Source organism: Gossypium hirsutum, chromosome A06 (assembly GCF_007990345.1).
Source record: "Gossypium hirsutum isolate 1008001.06 chromosome A06, Gossypium_hirsutum_v2.1, whole genome shotgun sequence".
NCBI lineage: Eukaryota > Viridiplantae > Streptophyta > Magnoliopsida > Malvales > Malvaceae > Gossypium > Gossypium hirsutum.
Genome location: NC_053429.1, coordinates 117306915 through 117311656, shown reverse-complemented (window position 1 = coordinate 117311656; position 4742 = coordinate 117306915). Strand labels below are relative to the sequence as shown.

Here is a 4742-nt window from a genome sequence, read left to right as displayed (position 1 = left end):
CAATTCTTTTCTCTATACGTTCTTAGTTTAGATAATTAGTCAATTAAAACAAAACCTCTTTATTCTTAGGCTAGATAATAAAAAGATAGTCATTACTAGTACTTTTAGTTCCTTTAGGTTCGACAATTCGGTCTTGCTAAAACTATACTACAGTTCGATAGGTACACTTGCCTACATTGCGATAATAGTTAGTTCAAGAATGAGTAATTATAAATATTTAAAACCTATCACGAAATCACGCGATCAAGTTTTTTGTGCTGTTGCCGGGGAACTAAGATATCAGGAACGCTCAATTTTTATTACTTTAGCCATTTATTTTTCTTGTAATTTAATTTTATTATTATTACTATTTATTAACCTACTCTTTCTTTCTCTTGGCAAGTTTTTATAGTTTATGACTAGAAGAAACCCGTCAGGACCATTACTTTTTGATGAAGAAATTGATCGTACAATTTGTAGAAACCAAAGAGAAATAAGGCAAAGCTTAAGTAACACGGAGAACGTGCAAGAAGACAATACTCAACCCTCAACCGAAGAGGTGGCTGAAAACCAAGGCAATCAGCTACCTCCTGCAATCACGGTTAATCAAAATCCTGTTCCATGCACTATGAATGATTATGCTAAACCTTCTTTAACAGGGACTGAATCTAGCATAGTTAAACCTGTTGTAGCTACAAATACTTTTGAATTAAAACCTAACACTATTTAGATGATACAACAATTTGTTCAGTTTGATGGTTTGCAGGATGAAGATCCCAATGCTCACTTAGCAAACTTTCTGGAATTTTGCGATACATTAAAAATCAATGGTGTTTCTGGTGATGCCATTTGTCTTCGGTTGAGGAACAAAGCCAAACAGTGGTTGAACTCGTTACCAAGAGGGTTAATTACTACTTGGGAACAAATGACCGAAAAATTTTTACTAAAATATTTTCCCCTGGGTAAAACGGCTAAATTACGTAATGATATCTCTTCTTTTGTGCAGATGGATTTAGAAACCCTCTACGATGCATGAGAGAGATAAAAGGACTTACTGAGAAGGTGCCCTCACCATGGGTTACCACTTTGACTCCAAGTTCAAACATTCCATAATGGTTTGAATCCTTCGACTCGGTAAATGGTTGACGCAGCTGCTGGTGGAACCATCAATAATAAGACCCTGGAAGATGCCTATGAGTTTATAGAAGAGATGTCACTGAATAACTATCAGTGGCAAGTCATGAGGACAAAGCCAACAAAAATAGTCGGAGTTTATAACGTCGATTCGGTCACCATGCTCTCTAATCAGGTAGAACTCTTAAATAAAAAGATTGATGGTTTTCTTAATTCTTCACGGGTTCACCCAGTAATGTAGTGCAAAGCAAGTGGAGGTGGAACAAGCCATTCGGAATGTCAACCTTATGGCCATAACATGGATAACGAGCAACTAAAGTACATGTGTAATAATCCTCGAACTCAAAACAATCCATTTAGTAACACTTACAATGCATGTTGGAAGGATTCCACACACTGGCGTGCTTATGGTCGTGTGAAAATAGGGAAAGGATTCCCCCAACACGGGCTTCGATAAAATGCCACGGCCATGTGACATTGCCGTGATTGAGCCTGCCAAAATGCACGCCCGTGTGGAAGAACCGTGGACAAACCTATTAAAACAGCACGGGCGTGTGACACGTCCGTGTCTAACACCCATGGTCGAACCTGTTAAATTGAAACGGGCATGGGGCTTGCACACACGGGGGTGGGAGAAGCGAACGAAGCTAGACATGGTCGTATGACATGGCTGTGTGAACCCACACGCCCGAGGAACGTGGGTGTGTACTAAATGTCAGACGCGCCCAAATTTGAAATTTGCAAATCACACGGGCTAAAATTAAGGGACACGGGCGTGTGCCCTGGTCTATAATTACCCTGTACTATTAACTTTCTTCCCCATTCAAAAACCCTAACCCTAGCCGCTGAAACTCCACATGGCCTCCCTACCACGCTCGTGTGCCGCTTCCCACTTTATTTTTTGACGCTCAATCTCTTTCCCTTAGTGTTTTTTCACTTCTATTTTACTTATTTCTAATGCTTATTATCAACATAAACTTCATATCTTTTGAACTATTTTTCATTTTTCTATCATTTAATTGGCATTCTTATGTTAGTTATCATACATTCCATGTTAAATTGAGATTAGGAAAACCTCATACCCGCAGAAATTCGTCACCTTCTCCTACAGTTTCCCCGAAGGCCCGAGGAAGAACTGTTCCAAATACTTTAGGACCGACCTTTAATTGCAGGTCGTTGCATCGACTGGGCTGCTGTAGAACAGGTTCAGTTGGCTGATTCGGTTCGAGCCCTCCTAACCACCGACCCTTAGGAGCTATTCCTTGGGATTATCGAGCCAACATACCTTGAGCTCACGATGGAACTATGCTCAACGTTCCATCTTCAGACCGTAATGACGAACTACGATGATCCCAGCATGGTTCAATTTCACCTAGGCGGATTAATCTGCCAGCTGAGCGTCCTAGAGTTTGGTTCTGCACTAGACTTATATACGGAGGAGTTCAAGGAGGAGAATGAACTATATGCTCTCAGTCTCCACATACATTTCTCTTCCTCGAAGTGCTAGCACACTTTAGCCCTTAGCACGGCCTCCTACAATCCTAGCCGCTCCAAGGCATTAGTTGTCCCACCATCCCTGAGGTACTTACACGCTATTTTAGCTCACATGATTATAGGGAGGCGAGAGAGCACTGGCGTCGTCAACACCCACGACGTCTACTTCTTATGGTGCATGTCGCAAGGGCATGTCATTGAGCTTGCCTATTTCATCGCCCTTGCGATTCAGCACCAGACGGAGCGGCATCGGAAGGGGGTCATCTCTATTGGCCCTTATGTGACTCGACTGGTGTAACACTTCGGGCTCCTCAACACTGCGGCCCAAGAATCATCCCTCACTCTCATCGACCAGATGTCTTCATAAGGCATCTTGAGCATGCTTAGTATGAGGATGATCGAGAGGCGTCGAGGAACCTACCCTCCCCAGTATCGTCTTGCCTAATCTACCGAGGAGGAGGCCTACGAGGACATTCCTGATGATTTCCCCCCACAAGACGAGGACCCACCGACTCAGCCACCACCACCCTCTCGTCCAGTTCATGCGGCAGCTTCATATGCTCACATCTTTGAGCGCCTCACCCGATTCGAGCAGCAGTGTTTTCAACGATTTGACAACATTGATACTACTCTCTAGTAGATTTTTCGGCACCTTCACATCTCATCACCAGTCCCACTTCGCGAACCATCCAGCGATGAAGATGTTTAAAAATATTTATTTATTATTTTATGTTTTTAATTTTTATTAGATTTTAGAACTTTTATTTTTAATTATTAATTTTAGTTATTTCTTTTTGAGTAATTATTCTCCCTAATATCCCCTAAAAAGTTCCTGATTTCATCACAGTTATATAGAGCTCTTAAGCTCATCATCATATAGGAACTAGAACTCCACCGGGAAAGGTTCTCCACGACTGCCATGTCCTGCTCACCTATGACCATAGCCACCACTCGAATAATATCCTTTTGGCGTAAAACTTATGGACTAATGATCCTCTACGATTGCCGGAGTATCCTCCTCCACTCTCGAACCGATTACTCTCCAAAACTCTAGTTCGAGGAATTCATCATACATGAAGTTTCACTTCTCTCCCGATCTTATTTTTATACTCTAATATCTATCTTTGTACATTGAGGGCAATGTACGTCTTAAGTGTAGGGGAATATTTATTTCATTATCAGAAAATCCCTGAATGATTGCCTTGTTCTCTTAAAAAGCTTTCATATCATATTTAGGATAAATTTTAATTAATTTATGATTTTGATTGATATATCTTGAATTAAAACATAGGCATTTATGCATTGATTTTTTAAACTTTAAGACATTAGAGAATCAAGCATGATGAGTTGATTTTTAAGAATTTAAAATTATAGGTTGTTTTCCCAAGTCTAGGTATTACTTTGAATAGGAAGTCACGAGTCTAAACATCAAAAAGCCATAATTTTTGTGACATTTTTGAGCCTTTTGAGCATCTATTAATCCTTTCATGCTCACTTTTATTATTGCTTTGAGTGCGTCAGTATTGAACTGTTATTCTAGAACTTGCTTGTTTATGCATGTCGAGACCACACCATTTGATTTGATATGTCAAAATGATTAAGGCACTTAGGATTAACCCACTCATGCCATGAAAAGCCTACCTCCATGATTAACCCCTAGTAAACCCCATTGAGCCTAACAAGCCATTCCTTGTATTAACCTCAATATTAACCCTTAACCTATTATTGTTGAATTCCCCTAAATTAATTTGATTCCTATTTTTGTCGAGATTTGAGTTGAAGAAATTGCTTAGCTATGTCTTGTTTGATTATTTAAGTTGTTCTTAAAAAAAACTATGTATACATATCTGTAATTTCATATTCTGAGAAGAAGCTCTGTTGTACGCAAGTGAAGATTAACTCTTTTTCTAGTTAGGTAATTTTTCAATTCAATCTCAATTCTAACCCTTTCTTTCAGCTTGTGACCATACCCCCTAACCAAGCCTCATTACAACCCTCTAAAGACCTTTTGATTGATGTATCATCTTAAATTATAGTGGTGGAGATTTGATTTTCATGCAAGCCTATGGTAATGACTTTTCATTATTGACTATTGAGTGCTTCATTTATTGTCTTTAAACACATCGAGTGATTTG

At 39.7% G+C, this 4742-nt stretch overlaps 1 non-coding gene across 1 annotated transcript; it reads right to left on the bottom strand.

Moving 5' to 3' along the window:
* Nucleotides 1–952: 952 nt before the first annotated feature.
* Nucleotides 953–1059, bottom strand: LOC121231450 (small nucleolar RNA R71). Its single transcript, XR_005929509.1, has one exon. It is a non-coding gene; the product is annotated as a small nucleolar RNA R71 (small nucleolar RNA).
* Between the last annotated feature and the right edge of the window lie 3683 nt (nt 1060–4742).